General features: G+C 40.1%; 1 pseudogene across 1 annotated transcript in view; it reads right to left on the bottom strand.

Moving 5' to 3' along the window:
* LOC309809829 (large ribosomal subunit protein eL8-like) overlaps positions 1–16,469 on the bottom strand; it is a 79,809-nt pseudogene extending 63,340 nt beyond the window's left edge. The window contains exon 1 of the transcript in view: positions 16,315–16,469. The product of the transcript in view is annotated as a large ribosomal subunit protein eL8-like (transcript). The remainder of the gene's footprint in view (positions 1–16,314) is intronic.
* Positions 16,470–21,458: the final 4,989 nt, after the last annotated feature.

Genomic DNA, 21,458 nt, shown 5'->3' with positions numbered 1-21,458 from the left:
GTTATTGAATGATTAAAGTAACTTTCTTTCCAGTTTTCTGACCATGGATCATCACCAGTTACATACATGCACATACAAAATTTTGACACTGGAAATGTTATGGACTGAATGCTTGTGTTCCCCCAACCTGACAATTCATATGTTGAAGATTTAAGCCCCTATGTGATGGTATTTGGGGATGGGGATTTTAGGAGATAATAAGGGTTAGATGAACTCATGAGAATGGGGCCCTCATAATGGGATTAGTGCCCTTATATAAGAGACACCAGAGAGCTTGTTTCCTCTCTTTCTGCCCACACAAAAAGAAGAGGTCATGTGAGCACAGAAACATGATGATGGCTACCTACAGGCAAAGGGAAGAGGCCTCAAAGTGAAACCTATCTTTCTGGCACCTTGATCTGGGACTTTTGGCCCCCAGAACCATAACAATAAATTTTTGTTGTTTAAACTAACCATCCAATGGTATTCTGTTAAGGCAGCCCAAGCTGACTAAGATGAAATTAACTGGTGAAGTGGAATTTAATGAATTGACAAATTCCAGATGCCATTTCCATTCTGATTAATCCCCAGATGATTTTATTGAAGATATCATCTAAAACCCAGTGGAAGTATCTCTACATCCTCTGCACGTGGCAATATTCAGAAAATGTCTACTCCCTATCCATTGGTCCCTACTTCTGGAAATGTCTCAGAACAGACTTCGTTTCTAAGATGAGAGAGGGAGAAAGAACAAATATTCACCTCAACGAATTAATCTCAGTTTACCCAGATGAATCTAAAGATAGATTTGCTGTAAGATATATTCCAGTATCAATTACCTCTGTTGACTCAGATGATTAAACTAATCAACTGCCTCTTCCTGGTCTTATTTACTAGTTAGAGATTACAGTAAGTCCCTGACATACGAAGAAGTTCCATTCCCAGCGTGTGTTGGTGAGTCCAATTTGTTCATAAGTCCAACAAAGTTAGCCTAGGTACCCAACTAACACAATCGGCTATATAGTACTGTACTGTAATAGCTTTATAATACTTTTCACACAGATAATACATTAAAAAAAACAAACACAAAAAGTAAACATTTTTAATCTTACAGTACAGTACCTTGAAAAGTACAGTAATACAGTACAACAGCTGGCATACAGGAGCTGGCATCGAACTAACAGGCAAGAAGAGTTACTGACTGGAGGAGGGAGAGGAGGTGGTTGATGGTAGAGCTGAAGGATCATCAGCCATAGGAGATGGAGGGCAAGATGCAATTTCATTCATGCCTGACGTTGATGGCACAGGTTCTGGTTCCACTGATTGCTGGATTCAATTCTATCTACCTCCCTTAAAAAACGATCCAGTGATGCTCTTTTTTTCTCCTCATAGATGACACGGCAGCACTGGATCACATTCTAAACAGCTGCTGCAAACTTCGTGTAATATTCTACGTTTGGGTTCTGTGCCTCAAAAACTAACAGTGCCTCCTCAAATAAAGAAAATCCCCTTGCTATTTCCAGTATCATGAATCTCTTCAGTTCTTCAGTTATTGCTTTCTCTTGTCTCTCTTCATCCTTTCTCCAATTCCATCAGGTCTTCATTAGTAAGCTCCTCGTGTTGCACAACAATAGTACTGTACAGTAAAGTACACAAAAGCACAACCACTAGAGGATGCATCCACATGAAAATGTACACCAGACACGTGAACTAACTTACGTGACTGGACATATGAACACACGTTCACATCTTTGAAAGTTCTCAACTTGAAGGTTCATATGTAGGGGATTTACTGTACTCAATTGAACAAGGAAATCTTTCTAATAGAAGAGCAGTCAGAAAACTTTTTCTGTAAAGGACCAGAGAGTAAATATTTTCAGCTTTGTAGACTAAGTGGTCTCTGTCACAACTACCCAATCTGTTGTAGAGTGAAAGCAGCCACAGACAATAAATTAAAGGACATGGCTGTGTTCCAATATGACTTTGCTTACAAAAGCAGGCAGAGGTCAGATTTGGCCCATGAGCTATAGTTTGCCAATCCCTATAATAGAACATTGTTTTGGTCACATATTATGTTTTCAGATAATTTCACAATTACTTTAACATATTACACATACATTGGGCAAAAGCTGAAATCATAAATGCCTTTGTAATTATTACAGGGCATAGCATATGTATATAAATATGTGGCTGTCTGTTAATATCATTCCCAGAGTGTCATTCACTATTTATCTGGTAAAAGTCCAATCTGCCCTTGGGAAACCACTTCTTCAAATTACATGGATTCTGGTGTGGCTCTCATAGTTTGCCTTCCAATAATCCATGAGCAGCCTACACAGGCCAGTTAAAGCATTCCATTCTGCTAGTCAAAGAAAAATTAGCTCAAAGATAAGAGCAAGTTACAAAACTTGGATTATGTATGCATAGAGGGAGAGATAATTTTGTTCCTCCTCTAAAATATGAGGCCATAAAGATGATGTAATGTGAGACTCATTAGAATCATCTTCCAAAGCTACATGAATGAAGTCATCTATAGTATCAGCAAATGAGATCAATGAAATAAAAGAACAGAACTATCCAGCATTGCAATGACAGAATCTGAGGCCCAGGATCAAGCCTTCCATTACAAAAACAATAAACTCCTCTTTTTCGTATCTACTGGAAAGTGGATTTCCAATGCTTGTAAACAAAAGGATTTGGAAAATAATATTTCACTACAGATATTACAAAATCACAATGAAATGAGGCAATTTCAAAGAGTAAGACACACCAGTATCATAACTGTATCAATGGTTGACTTGAATAGGGAAGAAATAAGTAGTAATTTGGGGGTATAGTCTTGTAAGAAAAATTACAGAATGCCAGGCTGCTAGGAAAAAGTTTTATGACATCACATCTGAATTAATATTTAAGAAGTGCAGAATACTTCATAGACACAATGGATCATAGATATATGGATCATTCCCTAGTGTAGTATAACTTTATGGACAGGCAGAGAATGAAAGCTTTTGAAGTATTAGTGAAGTACACAAAACAGAAAGAAAAATACAAGTGCAAATACACTTTAAGAATACAGAATAGTCCCCAGACATGAAAATCTTCAGTGTAGCCTGACTGATTTTATTGACATGTCTAAAAGAAGAATGTTTTAATCATTAGGGGAATATGATGAGCCTTGGAGGCAGAGTAAATGAAAGTAGCAGCTTCCACTCAAGCACAGCATAGAGAGAAGGAATATTTAACCTTGTAATTTCCATGTTCAAGTCCTTTTGGCAGGCATTGCCAATATTGAGACAATGACAATGAGCTATAGCCCAGAAGACAGTGTAAAACCACCTCTATTATGAGATTATAAAATGAGATGAAGCCTGAAGTCACTGTGTATTCAGCCCATCTAATTAATTCCAATCAACCATACACAGTTTTTTTTCCTGATTTCGGCATACTGAGACTTCAAATTATGCCCTATATTACTGTGGGAAAGACTTTGCCAATAGAGAGGGAATTTCCTGACCATTGTAGTCTTTAAATATTCAAATTCCAGTGAGTGATTTCTCACTATAAATCGATGAATCAGAATTCTGATTTTATGAATCAATAGAACGTGTTTGGCTAATGTTATGTCTGCCCCCGGAAAATGAAACGATTCTCTGCAAGCCCACAGAGTCCAATTTGTGAGCCTCTGGAAAGGAGTAAGATCCAGACTCTGAAATAGTGAATCCTCTAAGCCAGTAAACATGTTCCTTCTGCAGTCCTAGGTCCTTCACAGCCACTGAAAAGGGAGCCTGCCAGGTCTATCCACTGGAAACTTCCTCAACAAGACCACTCATGGTCCTGTCTCTATTCCTGTGTCTCTTGGCTCTGTCCTCTAGGATCTTGGTTCCAGGCTGTGGATCATCCTGCCTTTGCCTTAAATAATAGCCTGTATTTGATGGAGTCATTATTTTTATAGTATTTCCTGCCTGTGGAATTAAAGATGTCAAGAACTTCACATTTTGTACTGTCTCTATCCCTTTTAGCCTGCGTTAATGGTGTTTCTGCCAGTATAATTTCTTTAAAACGTTGTGGGGTTTCTGTGAATTATCTTTTGTTGCTCAAGCCATTCAAAACACTTAATATTCAATAATCTCTTTGAGATAGACTTTCTTCATCCAGGGCCCCTTGTGAAGCTGCAGTGGGATAATTCCCTTAGATTGTTTACCAGAGAGTGTCTGCAAGGTATATCCTTTAGATGGTTAGGAGGCCTTTGCCATCAGAAAGGACCCCTGAGGCACTACCTTAAATCCTTTCTATGGTTTACAAAAGGTTTTACAGTCACACCATTAGCTTCATCCTTACTCCAAGACTATTTTCCTGATAGTGCTCTGAATTTGATCTTTGCCATGAGTTCTTTCCTTACTTTGAAAATCTTTTGCCATCTGGAGAGGCTTGGAATTAAACTCAATTAAATTTTCCAACCCAGAAAGTCACGGTTTTATTTATCTTTCTACTAAATTTTTCTTGAAAACTAAATATTTCCTTTTTTACCTTATCTCTCTCTTTTTCTACATCTTATGATGCATGACTAAGAGAAGCAAGTTGGTAGTTTGAATATTCTGCTTGGAAATTTCATTAGGAAACCCATGAATTTATTAGGCTTATTTTCTATTTTCTATATCACCACATGATAATTTGAATACTCAACTGTGTTGTCAAACTTTTTTCTAATTTCTCATAATAATTTTACTGACCTTCCAGCTTTTATTAATATATTCTTTGACGTCCTTCCAAATTTTCTTAACAGAAGCCTCAAAACTCTTTCGTTTTCCATTTGCAACCTAATCTCAAACACAGTAACAAGTTTTAAGTTTTTGTTATGGGAACACTCTGTTCTTGGGTGAATTCTGTTACAATTATCTATTGCTGCATTAAACGCACTCATAAAACATTGTGGTGTAAAGCAACAACCACTTGATATGCTCACAGATTCTGTGGTCATGAATTCAGGAAGGGCTCAGAAGGGATGGCTCTTCACCTCTCATGATGTTTGGGCCACAACTGAGAATACTGAATTGACTAGGCATGACTCTTGTATGGCCAGGTACAAGAATCATTTGAAGGTTACTTCAATTAGATGTCTGACACTATGCAGGGGTGACCAGCAACCTGCCCTCAGTTGGGATTGTTTACCAGAACTCCTATATATGTTCTCTCCATGTAGCTGGGCCTTCTTGAAACAGAAAAGCTAGGTTTCAAGAAGAAACATCAGGAGAGGAAACATTTCAAAAGACCCAAATGGAAGCCCTAAGACTTTTCTGACCTAGTCTTAAGAATCATACAGTCTTACTTCCACCATGTGCTATTGCTCATTGTAATCTTAGATCTCATATATTTTGTTGATATTTTTTCTGTAAACAGAATTCGTATTGAGTCTCTGAGGTCAGCCCAGTTTCAAGTGGAAAGGATTTAGAGTCCAGTCATTAATGTGAAAGCAGGAAGCTCACATCACCAAAGAGGAGGTCAGATGGAGATATTATTAGACCTTCTTTGGAAATATGTCATAGACCATTGAATTAAACCACTGAATAAGAAGGAAAATATGAGAAAAGTAACTGTGAAGCCACAAGCTTATGAAGAGAAGAAATGCCGTAAGCTTATGAAGAGAAGACAAGTGACTACAGAAACTAAAATGAAGCTTAGTATTTTTGGAGAATCACAGCCCCTATATCTTGCCACAAAATTCCATCCTTAGAGAAAAAGATAAAATAACATACTAGGATAATACTAGGATAATGTTTGATACCTTACTCCCCACAGGACTAGACGTATTTTACCTTCATCAAGAGATAAGGAAACAGAAGTTGAACTGGAGTGAGGCAACTCTGTTTTCTCTCCTGCTGTTGGTATGACAAGAGGAGACTGGTTTACCTCCATTCAAAAGGCAGGTCACACTTCAAGAACCAAGTAAGACCAGGATGAAGTCCTTGGAAGAAAGAAAATTAATTTGGTTGATCAAGCATGGGTCTGGTCAAGATGCTATGGAATAAAGACAAAACTATTCAGTGGTAGGGATTGGGGAAGTGCTGGAATTGATCATCAATCATAGCAACACTCAAATCACAAAGTATGTGAACACATAGATATTTAGATTAAACATTGCTTATAATGTCTTCCTAGTTGCTGCTCTTAAAAGCTTTAAGGAAGCTATCCAGATGGCAAATGAGTACAGTGGAAAAAGCAAAAAATTCCCAGGATAGGAGAAGTTTGCCTCAGTGTGACCTTTGTAACTGTAGTGCTTACTTAATTATTCAATTGTTTATTCAAAGTTTTCCAACTTGGTGTTTCCATTGGACACAAAGGATAAAAGCTGGATTACACCACTGAGGTGAGATGGTTCCTCTAAATCTAGACCCACATTATATCTGAGGAAGGAAGCTTGATGAGTCATTCCTTCTTTGAGTTTTGTGCTTAATAACTCTACCATTCACTTTCATGCTCACTTGGTCAGTACTTCCCATCAGTAACTATTTCTCCACTGGTTATTCTGCAGTATAGCTCTTGTTCTACTGTTTACACTGAAGAGTTGATGGTGATAATCAGAGCAAGACCACAGGTGAATGAGGATTTAACGTGGAAATCTGAAATTGTATGTTTTTGTGGATATTTATTTATAAAACAAGAATTCCAAAGACATTGCTTGCCATAATACTCTGTTTCTTTTTCCATTACATCTCTGAGATACAACTGTAGGGGTTTTTTTTGTTTGTTTATTTTATTCTGATGCCAAAACTGAAATGCTTACAAAAGAGCCTAGCAAAGTATGCTAGATAGATAAATTAGCTGAGTTCACAGTTCAAGTAGCACTTAAGCATGATTATGCCAAAGAAGATGTTCAAAAAACTATACAGGACTCCCCAAAAAGCTATTATCCTCATAAATGTGTATAGAAGATGAAAGGTATCCTCACTAATAAACTAATTATACATAATCTTTTCTCAGTTATGAGGGAAAGACATGTTTTGTTCCTAATAGCATTAAAGAGTCATTAAGAATTTTATTAAGAAGATGGTGATTCAGATGGTAGTCATCACTATTTTTAGGATGCACGTGTTTCCATATAAACACCAATGTTCACTGGAGTAGGTTCATTTGCAAAAGCAAAAGGCAGTAGAAGAATGTACTGAGACCCGTAGCTGCTATCAGGACCACACCATCTGAGCACATGTGCTACTATGTCTGTAAGTCCATATAGGTAGAGGTACTGGTCAGTCAACAACAGCATTTTATTCTAAGTTCTAGTATTCATAGCCAGTTTATAAGTGCCGTCCTCCCCAACTCCATCTCCATTTTTGCCCTTACTAAAACATAGTCTCTAATGAATATTTTAGCTGTATCAATAAAATGCCTCACATCTAAGGTAAAAATGATGGTTCAAGGTTGTCAGTCTTGGTATGGTTTCAATGGAAATGAAAAATTCTTGTCAGTTACAAACCATCTTGTAGCCAAGTCACAGGTACAAAGAATCAAAGATACAAAAGAGAAACTTCCAGAAAATCTTTTTAAAATTATTATCATGGTGCTTATGTGTTCTAGACATGTCCTTAAATACTTTTGATAAGGCAGTCCAGAAACAACAATTTAAAAAGTGGACAAGCCCAAAGAGTGGCAAAGCTCCTGGCACATCACCTATGAAAATGAGGCAAAAGCAATGGTTATTCCACCCAGTCTCCATAATTATTGCCTTGTCTGTTCTGAGCCTGATTTTTCTCTCCATTCACTCATTAGTTTTATAAATATTTATTGAGTGCCTTCTATTTCTCAGACACTTTTCTAGGCACTTAGGATATAATCAATGATCAAAGCAAAGCTTCCTGCTCTTGCTGAGTATTCACAGTTGGATCAGAGTAAAGTGAGGAAGTCATACAATAAACATATATAATAGATAAATAATGTGATATTTAAGATGATGACAAAGGCTATGTAAAGAAGGTATTTGAAAATGTAGGGATTGGTGCCTAGTAGAGTTTTTAACAGGGTGTTCATGATAGACCTCCTTGAGAAGGTGTAATTAGAACAAAGATTCCAAAGAGTCAGCAAGTGCACATGAAAAGATGGTCAACATCAGTAGTCGTCAGGGAAATATAAATCGAAACCAGGTAAGATACTCCTTCATACCTACTAGGATGGCTATAATGAAAAGACAGAAAATAACAAGTGTTGGTGAGTATGGAGAGAGATTGGAACCTTAATTCACTACTGGTGAAAATGTGAAGTGGTGCAGCTGCTTTGGAACACAGTTTGGCAGTTCCTTAAAAGTTAAACATAGATACCATATGCCTCATCAATTTTGCTCTTAGAGAAGTGAAAACCCAAGATAAATGAAAACATAGGTCCACAGAACAACTTGTACATGAGAGTTCATAGCCACATTGTCTATAATAGCCAATAAGTGGAAACAACACAAATGTTCATCAACTGATGAGTGGATGAATAAAGTATGGTGGCACATTATTCAGTAATGAAAAGTACTGATAAACATTATGCTGAGTGAAAGAAACCAGTCATAGAAAGCCACATATTACATGTTTCTACTTGTATGAAATGCCCATAATAGGCAAATCCATAAATATATAAAGCAGATTGGTAGTTCCCTAGGGTTGGTGGTGGAAGGGAATAGGGAGTGATTACTAATGATTATGAGAAGTCTTTTTTTGTGATGGTTGCACAACTTTGTGAATATAAAGCCATTGAAATGTACACAGTAGATGAGTGAATTGTATGGTATGTGAATTACATATCTCAATAAAGCTACTTTGTGTATACATATATGCACATATATCTATGCACACACGTGTATATGCACACATGTGTGCACACACACACTCACATAAAAGAACCAACTAGGTGGATATTTGAGATGACAAGAGTGCATTTTAGGCAGACTGGACTGCTAGAGCAAAGATCTAAGTTAGAGACAGAAAAACAAGGAGTGGCCAGCATGGCTGGTACAAAGGGAGTGAAAAAATAGAAGAGGCCAGAGAAGGGGCAGGGAGCTGGGCCACGTGGCCTGGTATGTTTTAGCAAGGGTGTGGCTTTTACTCTGGATAAAATCAGAGCATCATATATTTTTGAGAAGAGGTACACCATGATAAAAGTCATGCTTTTGAAAGGATATCCTTGATCTCCCATGGTCTTTCCTGAGGATAGTATAGCAGAGGCCTTTCCCTTGGATTTGGGAGGCAAAGGATAGAAGCAGAGAAACCTGTTGGGAGGTTATGAAATAATCCAGGTGAGAAGGTAGAACCCATAGGATTTGCTGATGGATTTTATATGAGGCATGACAGAAAGAGAGAATTCAAGGATGACTCCAAAGCTTTTCGCCTTGGCAACTGGCAGGATGGAAGTACCAGCAACCATGTGAGGAAGGACATGGGTGGAGCAGGTGTGAGGGGCACAGAAACCAGGAGGTTAGTTTAGGGCGTGTTGAGCTCCATATGCTCTTTAGAGATCCACGTAGATATTGAGTAGGCTGATATTGAATAACATTGAGCCTTACCGAATTTTACCTTTTCACAGGAAAGGCAATGGGAAATATATATATATATATAGAGAGAGAGAGAGACAGAGAGACAGAGAGAGACAGACAGAGAGACAGAGAGACAGAGAGACAGAGAGAATGATGATGAATAAGAAATGGGTAGAAACCAGGGCAAAGTTTAGGGGAAAGGGAAACAGCAGGAAGTCTGAAGACAACCGGCTGATTGAGGCATAAAATTAAGTATAAAGTAAAAACCTATTTCGGAAAATATACATTCATTTTCAGAAAAAGATTTAAACCACTTTAAAAATTAGCAAGAGAAATATTCATTCTACTGGAGCTTCAAAAATTAAAGAAAACTGGAAATCAAGTGTTACAGAGTTAACAGACTTTGTTCTATCACTTACAGTAAAATACCCGAGAGCAACCTTAAACCCAGGGAACCAGCAAAGAAGAAGAAAATTAATAAAAGAAAATGAGGTTCTTAGCTTTGAAAAGACTATACAGAAGTAGAAAAGAGAAAGGTGTTAAGTCAAGAAAGCATAAAAAAAGACAAAATTGGAGCAGTAATTATGGGTATGCAAGTGACTACTTCCCAAAGCATATGTGGTAGGTTAAAATATTACTTTAAATAATGATTTAGAAATTTGCTTTTTAAAAAGCTCTTAGTGCTTATCTGGTGATTCTCTTTGAAAGCACTCCAAGCAGGTCCAGGGACCATGGAAGACTTTTCCCACACACCTATAGCTGCCACACGCATCTCCAGTGGGCACTGGGTCTCTGGTTATCTTCCAAAGAAAAGCCAGCTGACATTTTGTTGTATGGTCTTAACATTTATTTTTTGCTAAGTAAAATGAAAACAAATCATCTCTTGAGTACGGCAGGCCTCCTAGGATAAATTTGGCCTATTATACACTTAATTGATTCAATTTGCCTTTGATTATTTGGCTGGCATTTCCACAGAAAACAAGTCTAGTGCAGAGATGACCCAGTTCTAAAAAAATTCTTGCCACTTAATATAGAGTAAGCTGACAGAAGCAATGTTTACAAAGTGCCCACATTATGGTAAAGTGGTAGCAAATCTAGAAAATTGGTTATTGTTAGCTTTAAACTGTTATTTGGTAATGATTGTTATGATTTTGTTAATATCTGTTGTGATGAACCAACCACTTCCATCTTGCCTAATAATATAGCGTGCAACTACTCTTTTCTATTTACTAATGGATCAAGCTAAATCTCAGTTATCTACAGGCATCTCCATGAAAGGTGACCTAAGTATAGCAGGCGATTATTTTTTTAGCAATTCTGTGGTAAAAAAAACAGAAGTCAGCACTAGCTAACTTACACACAAAAATAAGTTATTGGAATGCTCTCGAAGTACTCATTTAGTTAAATAGAAAGTTGTACAACTAGTTCTGGGAAAGCCGGTGCTACCCAGGGTGGCCCAGAGGTCTTAGTTTCAAAGTCTGTAGGAAGAGGGTGTAAATGGCCAAAATTGGGTTATATGCTCAACATTGGGGGGGAGGAGCAGGGAGAGGAGAGAGTTCTGGAATGCTGGTAGGGAAAACAGCAGACAATGATATCCACCACCTTTACCCTAGCTCTTATCAGTGACAAGTTCTATCCTACCTCAGTGCCTTTATAACTTGTTGGTCTCCCTGCCTGGAATGCAGATGTTAGCTTAACTGGTTCCATCACGTTATTAAGATTCAGCTAAATGTCCCCTGTACAGAAAGCTCTTCCCTAATTATCCCAATTGTAATTGTCACAAGTACCCCTTTTATTCATTGCACTTATCAACTCCTGACTTATTATATACTATACTGGGATACAAACTCCACAGGAGCAGAGATGGTCCTGAAAGTCCAGGGTGAATGAATGAATGAGTGAGTGAATGAATGAACACATAAGGAAGTGAACTCTCAAGGTCATTGGAATATGCCTGATTACAGCCTTGCTGACTTCTCTGCCTCTCTCTTGGTGCCCTTTCTCCTACCCCAATGGATATAAACAGTATTCAATATGGGCCAAGTTTGTCTCTGGGGCTTCTACTCCAGGAGTCGGTTTCAGGGGAAGTGGGGCTGATGCTGGGCCACGGCCCTGAACTGGGGGACCTGAGCTCTGGTTCTGCCTCCCAATGTGTCCTGGGGAAATGACTCCACACACACACACACCCCAGTACAGTTGTCTCATCTCTAAAAGGAAGCATTGGGACTGGCCCAGTGGCTCTCAGCTGGGGAGCAGTACCGACCCCTAGGGAGCATTTTATAAAGCTGTGATAGTTTGTTCTTTTTCTTTTCTTTTTTATCATCAAGTATAGTCATTCCTAAGCAGTTATATGTTGAAATATATAATACTGTGAGTTAATTTCCAATTATGCCTACTTCAAAGTAGAGTTAGGGCATTAAAATGTTTGAAATTATGTTTGTGTGTAGGTAGGTTACACAATCTATTATTTTAATTCAAGAGAGTAAAGGAATTGTATAAAAACATGTGTTTTGGGCCTCCCTGGTGGTGCAGTGGTTGAGAGTCCGCCTGCCGATGCAGGGGATGCGGGTTCGTGCCCCGGTCTGGGGGGATCCCATATGCCGCGGAGCGGCTGGGCCCGTGAGCCATGGCCGCTGAGCCTGTGCGTCCGGGGCCTGTGCTCCGCAATGGGAGAGGCCACGGCAGTGAGAGGCCCGCGTACCTCAAAGAAAAAGAAAAAAAAAATGTGTTTTTAAAATAGGGAGCTTTAGAAGAGGAAAACAAATACCATATACTAACATGTATATATGGTATCTATAAAAAAAATGGTTCTGATGAACCTAGGGGCAAAACAGGAATAAAGACGCAGACGTAGAGAATGGACTTGAGGAGACGAGGAGGGGAAAGGGTAAGCTGGGACTAAGTGAGAGAGTAGCAATGACATATATACACTACCAAATGTAAAATAGATAGCTAGTGGGAAGCAGCTGCATAACACAGGGAGATCAGCTCGGTGCTTTGTGACCACCTAGAGGGGTGGGATAGGGAGGGTGGGAGGGAGGGAGACGCAAGAGGGAAGAGATATGGGGACATATGTATATGTATAACTGATTCACTTTGTTGTAAAGCAGAAACTAACACACCATTGTAAAGTAATTATACTCCAATAAAGATGTTAAAAAAAAATAAGGAGGTTTGGGACTAGTGCTGCATGGCCAGGTGACTCCTGCAATGAAAACACAGAATGCATGGCTTTCTCCTTCCTCCTCTTCAGAGTCACCTCAGCGTGGCATCATGGCCTTGTCTATTGCAAATCCTCAGACCAGACACACCCATGAGCAAAAACGAATGCAAGCAGGGGCTTCCCTGGTGGCGCAGTGGTTGAGAGTCCGCCTGCCGATGCAGGGGACACGGGTTCGTGCCCCGGTCCGGGAAGATCCCACATGCTGTGGAGCGGCTGGGCCCGTGAGTCACGGCCACTGAGCCTGCACGGCCGGAGCCTGTGCTCCACAATGGGAGAGGCCACAACAGTGAGAGGCCCGTGTACTGCAAAACAAACAAACAAACAAACAAACAAAACGAATGCAAGCACATCTTCCAAACATGGACATCAAGAGAACTGAAACTCTGGATGGTGACCCCAGCCTTTGTGCAACTTCTGGGGCAGATCTGCTAAGACCCAGGGGCCATGGTCACAGGAGAAGGAGGGCGAGGATGGCAGGACAAGTCTGCCCACTGATAATGAAACCCTGCATGCCATCATGACAGCCCTTCTCCAATCTAGACCTCCATCCACACTTTCCCCAGCTCTCCTGGTCTATCAATGAACTCTGAACTTTATCTACCATCAGGATGCTCACTGCCACTTTATATTTTCTACTTTCAGACCCCTGGCATGTACTCTGGATAGAGTAAAAGTTCTTGCTTTCCTCCAATGTATTCCTCATTTATTGCCAGAATGTTCTTTCTCAACTGAAAATCTCATTGAGTGCTGATAAATAGTGAAATCACCCAAATGAAGGACACTAAGGAAAAAGAAACAAAAACAAAGCATCTTAAGATCTGCCCCACACAGATTACCTGCCATCCGCTGATTACAAAGACAACACATGCTCTGGGACACCTCTGAAATGGTGTTATTGAATATCACTTGAAACTGTGTGCTTGCAGCGGGGGCCTGGGCCTCTCTTGTCTGGAGAGATTTCCATTATCGTGGTATTGACTGTGCTATGATTTGATTTGTACTGTGCATGGACAGGATTCTTAGGTTATGGGAATTGCTTGATAAAGACTTGTTGGCTGTTGACTGATATGAAGCAAATAAAGTATCTCATGCAGGAAGATGATCTTGCCCCAAACCTTCCCCAAATGGTGGTATATCTGAAACATCTTCATTTATACCATTTATCACATATCCAATACCAAACTTTTTTATAGAAAGCAAAGACTAGGTGGTATAAGGCTCTTATCCTGCATAATTGCCAAATATAAGGCTCAAGTGTATTAGTGTATTAGTCTTTGCCTGGAATCTTTTCCTTTGGGGAATTTCCTTCTCCCCATGTCCCATGGTCAGGCTCTCATCACAGGGTAGGTCCATGACCAAGTTAGGTCTTTCTTATGACTTTCATTAGATCAACTGAGAAAGATCTGCTCATTTTAATCTGGAACTGTGTGTCAAAAGTCTGCCTGAGAATAAAGTCAACCAAGAGAAAACCAAAGAAGAGTAGGAGAAAGAGAAATGAGTAACATTATTTGACCTTTGTATTCTGGCCTTACCTGAAGCCCATGGTCATTTTGAATTTTACTTAAGCAAGTTTGAGTTGAGCTTCTATCACTTGAAATTAGAAGTAAATATTAACCAATACATATGGAATAAATACTAATAATTACAGAGAAACAGCTTTTACTCTAAACCACTCTCATTTTCACTCTTTATTCTGTTGTGATATGAAAAGTTCAGTACACATGGATCTAAGCATTTAATATATAATTTAATCTTTAACATATGAAGAAAATTATTTTATTATGTCCTTTACAACTGCACCATCTCAGACAGCTAGTCATTTTCAGAGCTGTGATTCCTTCTTGTTCTTCTCCGTCATACAAGTTTGCCTCCCTGAATGCTATCAAAACTTTGACCTCTTTCTAGAAGGTCAGGAGTCATTACCTCATTGCACAAGGGTGAGAATTTTCCAGCTATTCTACACCCGTGTTCCACAAACAAATTCCTATAATATTCACAGGAATGTAGAGATATGGCTTGATGGGCTCTCCAGCATTTATTAGATCAGCGTTGAAATTCTGATTTTGCCTTTTATTCATTGCATTACATGAACCTATGTATCATTTTCCTTTCCTGAAGAAAATGCCATACGACTACTACCTACCTCAAAGAGTGGTTGTGAGATCTAAGTGAGCTAAGGTGCAGGAGGCACGGTCCATATAGGTACAGGGCAAGTGCACAGCAAATGTCACCATCAGGACAAGACCATTTGTCACTCCAGCACAGCCCATCTCTTCAGTACAATCTACCACACCTGCCCCTATTTCTGATACTGTTAGTAATCACTCTGGGCCAGTGTAAACCTACTCCTCCCTAAAGCCTCTGAGTCTATTTTTCTCATCTCAGTCAGTCATCACACAAAACTTGAGTCATTGTACTTGCTGGAAGAATGCTCCAGAAGCCTGCCCACCACAGTCCTCAGAGCCCGTCCATGAATCCTCAGAGCTGCTAAAACAAGGAGCTTGTCCCTGGAGAGCCCATGCGGTTCCTCTCCTCAGTGTTTATTATCTGAGAGTCTGTTTCCCTTTTGCCAATCGCCTAACATGGTCCCGCTTAAATAAGGACCATCTGACTATGAAACATGCAAGAAGAAAGAGGTCACAGAAACCAAGTTCTTGTAGGGAGAAGGATCTTTTTTTTCCTTTCTTTCTTTTTTTTTTTTTTTTTTGTTTGTTTGTTTGTGTTGGGTCTTCGTTGCTGCACGCGGGCTTTCTCTAGTTGCGGCGAGCAGGGGCAACTCTTTGTTGCGGTGAGCTGGCTTTTCATTGCAGTGACTTCTCTTGCTGTGGAGCACAGTCTCTAGGCACGCAGGCTTCAGTAGTTGTGGCACGTGGGCTCAGTAGTTGTGGCGCACAGGTTTAGTTGCTCCACAGCAAGTGGGATCTTCCTGGACCAGGGATCGAACCCATGTCCCCTGCATTGACAGGTGGATTCTTTTTTTCTTTTTTTTTTTTTTAGTTTCTGCTTTATAACAAAGTGAATCAGTCATACATATACATCTGTTCCCACATCCCTTCCCTCATGCATCTCCCTCCCTCCCACCCTCCCCATCCCACCCCTCCAGGCGGTCACAAAGCACGACAGGTGGATTCTTAACCACTGCTCCATCAGGGAAGTCCCGGGAGCGGGACCTCAATAGGATTTCTCAACCATCATCTAGTTGCTAGCACCATGAAAGGTAGGTCAGACCAAACCTGATCAGTCCCTTCAAGTCTGGATCGTTAAAACTAGACGAGGCAATTTTCCTAAGGCCACATAATGCCCTAGTCTATGTTTTAAGTGCAGGATGTGAAAGGAAGAATTAAACTATTGAATAATTTACTCAGAATAAAATGATGCAACCTCGGCTGGATCTGTAACAGCCTGGTAGACACACAAGGAAGGAACATCATGTGCCAGCCTTCATCTTCTGGAGCTATATGTCATCCCTGCCAAAGCCTACAAATCCCTCTTCCACCCCTTCTGCCTGAGTTATCTACAGTTCACAGAGTCTTGCTCACTTAATTACTCTGTTTAATGCATCTTTGAAAAGGCATTAAATGAGTGCTTCTGAAAGCTTAGGGCATACCTGCTTTCATTGCTACATCGCCCCCAACGCTGTGTTGCGCAAACCTTGCCCCACCCACCCCCAGTGCCTTCTTGGATTGATGGCCCTCCTCCCTTGGCTTCTGCTGTCTTCAATCGCTGGGACCACGCTGTGTGTCGAGGTTCAATAGACGGCATCCCTTCGTGACAGTTAATTAATACTTTTTCCAATTCATGATAATGTTTCTAAAATTTGAAGAATCTAATTTGCATGAAATCTGTGAAGAATTCAGACTAAAACTAAAGGGCTTGTGTTTCAAAAAATATGATATATCAATTTTACTATATTAAGACATTGTAATATATTTTTAAATGTAATAAATAATTATATATTTGTATAATGCAATGTATAATAATCATTATATTTGAATATATTAAAAATTAAAATATGAAATTATTTTTATTACATAAAATATAATATTTATCAAAAAATAATTTTCTAAAACATGTATTTATTGATATTTCTGAAAATACCTTCAAATCTTTCATTCTCTCCTGTCTATTAATTTCTATAACTAATACCAATAACAGCGACATATTTAAGACTTTTATTTTTTTCCCCTGTACCACCAAATGCTTTTAGTGTCGTCCAGCTATGGACTTGCACACTACTGACACTGACAATGAATTGTGTTAGTGCTCATTATGCTGACAAAGCATTTATGTACAGTATAGGTGCTAAAAGATTTATGGATGTGAGTTAATGAGTAAACAAGTGAACCGATGATCAGATGAATGGATAAACCAATGAATAGATAAACAAATGGATGGAGATGGTCCCCTCTCAATAGCAGCCCACACTAGGTGTCAGTCCCTGCATTAATAATGACATGGATATTATCTCAATCTCTTCTCACATCAACCTTAGGAGGAGGAAAAATTTAATTGTGTCTCAATTTACAAATAACTGAGCCCAGTTCATTTAAGTTACTTGTGTGAACTAAAAATGCCACCTGTCATATCATTAAACAAAGGATGTTGCAGCCATCAGCCACTACAGCTACCTTCCTCCCTCCCGGCACAGTGACCCCTGAGGGAACTCAGGATGGAAACATAATGCCCACCATCGAATCATCAGATTGCAGCCGCCCCTGACAGTGCACGCTGAGGAAACTCAGGATGGGAAAGAACAGGATACTGGCCCTGGATGGCTAGGGTACATATCAAAGGAATGATTTCAGTGAGCCCAGACTCTTGCATCTTCCCATACATAGAAAAGCTCTAAATTCCTTAACTTGAGATGTCTGGTTTTCTTTAATTAACAGTAATCTTTTGATGTTCTGTCTACCTGATCTTTGTTGCAAAAACTCCTATATATATCCTGGATTCCACCTTGCCTCTTCAGAGCAGTCCCCCAGAGCTATCTGAGATGCTGTGTCCTGGGCTTAAGTCCTCAGTTTTGTCCGCCAAGTAAAACATAATTCTCAACTTGTAGGTTGTGCATTTTTTTCAGTTGACGCTTGCAGAATGTCACAGCTAGAAAATGGGCTTTGTCCAAAAGATTTATCTGACTCGAGAGTCCTTGTTTTTTCTACCACTTTAGCGTTTTTCCCAGCGTTGAACCATGATATATATACCCCCACCACCACACACACTCCATTTCACACCAACAGAGAGTGACTGTGTGTCCCTAAAGGCACTCGGAGAATAGCTTAAAGAAACCAACTTCAATTTCAATTTCCTTTAAAGCCTTGTAGTTTACTTAATAATCCATGTAAATTTTGCCCTATATTCTGAAACAGGAATGCATTTCATTACTATCAAGAGAATGTGGTTTTGCTGTTGCTGTTGTTATTTTTTCCCCAGATAGTCTAATAAAAACCATTGCCCCCACAGAAGGGCCACATTTTCACTGTGCATGTACGGAACAATCTCACACCCACCATACCAACCAGAAGCACTCCAGGTGAGAAGCACAGGGGGCACCTCACTCGTGCATTTTGATAAGGGATCAAGGAATATGGCAGCACTTTCCATGGATAACTGACATCTGTGGGGTGCCACACTCAGGGGCTCTGTATATGTAAGACACAGCCCAGGAGTCCCGAGATCCCGAAAAAAACAAAAAGCACAGAAATGGAAGATGAAAACAGCTAGTATGAAGTGCAGGGCAAAAAAGATTTTTTGTTGTTGTTTATTTGTTTCGCTGTTGGTGAGGGGTAAGTGTGGGGTGTGTGAATGAAAAATGTTGCCTGCCATATCAGCAAACAAACGATGATGCGATGCGGTCATCAAGCTATCAGCCACTGCTGCTGCCCCCAACAGTAAGCCCTGGGGGAACTCAGGATGGATACAAACAGGCTGCCCACTGCCAAGCCCTCAGCCCCTGCAGCCACCTGCAACGGTGCACCCTGAGGAGACTCAGGATGGGAAAGTACAGGATATGGTCCTAGATAGCTGCAGTGCATAGCAAAGGAATGATTGCAATGAGCTCAGATTCTTGCATCTTCCTGGACATAGAAAAGTGCTAAATTTATTAACTTGAGTTATCTGGTTCTTTAACTATCATTAATCTTTTGATGCTCCAACTATTTGGTCTTTGTTACAAAAGTCCTATATATCCTGGCTCCTCCCTTACCTCTTCAGAGCAGACCCTCAGAGCTATCTGAGAGACTGCCTCCTGGGCTTGAGGTCCTCAGAAATCCTGCTGAATAAAACATAATTCTCAGCTTTTACATTGTGCATCTTTTTACAGTTGACAGGTAATCGCCAGGATCTCTTTTTCCCAAGGTCTGACGTGTCCTTCCACGCAGAGAGGCTCTGTTACTGTAGCCTTCCCACCTCCCTCCTTCCCTGGGAGAGGAAAGCTCTTACTGATGAGGTTCAGAGAGGAACGGGACATGTGGAGCCCTCCCACTTCCTTTCCCTTTGCTTTCCAGAGCCACTGTACCCAGGAAGTGTGGGTTCTGGTCTGTTCCACCATGCTGTGTTAAAGTGACAGTCCCACTGTATGGGGATACTTATGATGGTCCAGCCCTCCTGCAACTGGTGGGTATATCTGGAAATTCTGTGGTTCAGTTTGACAAAGCTCATTTCCCCCCAGACATATGCCACATTCTCCAAAATCAGCATTATTGTAAATTAAGATAGTATTTTGGTCAACCATCTGCCTTATTTCCCAGTTGGTTCAGAACTTGGATAAGGAAGAGGGGTGCTATTCATTGGGCCCCTCTCAAGCTCCAGCTTTTTTGTGGAGGGCCAGAAACTTTCAGAAAGAAGGAATGGAATCTGTGGGTCAAAATAGCACATAGAGAGATGTAGATGAATTTGAGACACATGGCTTTGTTCCTTGAACTTCGGTATGTAATGCATGAATGGGATGTTTTGACTTTGCAGGTTGAGCTACTCTTATTGGACCATTAAGTTGAAGGTAACCTGAGTTTGCAATTGACTTTTTACTCTTGAGACCTGATAGACAGTTGAAGTTTAGTTGTGTGTCACTTGGAATTCTCACCTTGGCAGATCACTGCATTTGGATGGTGATTCTGTTCACAGGAATGTAGCTGTCTTGATAGAGTAAGGGCTATGCATGTTAAGTCTAAAGCAGGTGACTTTAAGACCTTACCTGTTTTGGGCAAATCCAAGCACTTCAGTAGAGGCTCAGGCCCCAGGGACCAAGCCAGATGTTGACAAGGAACGTGGCCTTTGCAAGAAATAGGGCTATAGCCTGACTTATAAAAATATGCAAGCCTTTTCTTAAGCTTTTCTGAAGACAATATAGCTAAGGCAAAGACCCATTATAGGGAAGAGCATTTTTCCATATACGAGCCTTTCAGACATTAATGAACAGAAAAATATATGCCATTTTCAAATGGGAAGGCCACCAAGTACTCTATGATCTATGAAGCATTAGTGAGAATCAAGATCAAACCTTTAACTCTAGACCTAGGAATCCCAAATTCTGTTCTGCTTTTAGAGTCAAGGTCGGAATTATGACAAGACCAATCTCAGATTCATGTGCCTTCTCCACAGGTTCAGGAGTTGGGAAACACTCCAAATCAAAAGAAGCATGTAAGGAAAAAAAGGTATTCATTCCAGCAAACAACAGCTGTGTTGAAGAAGGGAGAAGGCTACCTAACCAGCAGGTAAAACTGTTACTGTTTCATCTGGATCATTCTGAAGATGTAGGGAATGAGCATCAGGAAATCAATCAAGACACCTCCCACTTCTGCACAAGAGGTGTGGAGACAGAACAGCAGCAAGACTTGGGGAGCACTGTCCACTTGGCTCTGAATTTTGGAATTATTAAGAGCAGTTTGAACTCAGGAATCAGGAAACAGCCAACCCTAGCTGAAACACAGATGAGGGTGAGGGGAACCTTCCCTGGGAGGCAGGTTTCACAGGCCTCTCTTACGTCATAGAAAGAGAAGACTAGGACTTAAGATGTTCACTAATGGGCTATACTGTGTTCCCCCAAAGTGTTTATACTGAAGTTCTAACCCCCAGTACCTCATAATGTGACCTTACCTGGAGATAGGGTCTTTACACAGATAATCAATTAAAATGAAGTCATTAGGAAGGGCCCTAAGACTGGCCTTATGAAAAGAAGAAATTTAGACAGAAAAATACATAAGCAGAGCATACCATGTGAACATGAAGATGACCATTTAGAAGCCGAGGAGGGAGGCCTGGAACAGATCCTTCCTTCATAGCCCTCAGGAGGAACCAACCCAGCCAACATTTTGATTTTGGACTTGTAGCCTCCAGAACTGTGAGGCAATAGATTTTTGTTAAGTACCCAGTTTGTGGTACTTTGTTACAGCACCCCCGTCAAAATAATATGTCTTCACAAGGACGTATGGACATTAGGCCACTGGATCAAACCTTCACTCTACCTAGTCTTTGAGAGCTGAGAAATAAAAATTGAGACTTTTGATAAAGAAAAAAAAGAAATTCAAATTAAACCTTGTGAATGGTGCTTCTGCCATTGCAAATTTCTGAGCTTTGCAAGAAGGTAACATTTCTAATGTGCCCTGTCAGTACAGTTGTGTAATTTCCTGATAAATAAGGTAAGTGCAGAGTATCTAGGTTTACCTCCTGCTGAGAAAGTTCTCCCAATTCAGCTTAAGTTCACAGGTCATGGCGACTGGCTGGTCACTGGCTTAGGTTGATAAACATCGTGGAGAA

This window comes from Mesoplodon mirus (genome assembly GCF_964341445.2).
Source record: "Mesoplodon mirus genome assembly, chromosome: 8".
NCBI classification, from domain to species: domain Eukaryota; kingdom Metazoa; phylum Chordata; class Mammalia; order Artiodactyla; family Ziphiidae; genus Mesoplodon; species Mesoplodon mirus.
The sequence above is the reverse complement of the archived record's forward strand: the minus strand, read 5'-3'. Positions and strand labels throughout refer to the sequence as shown.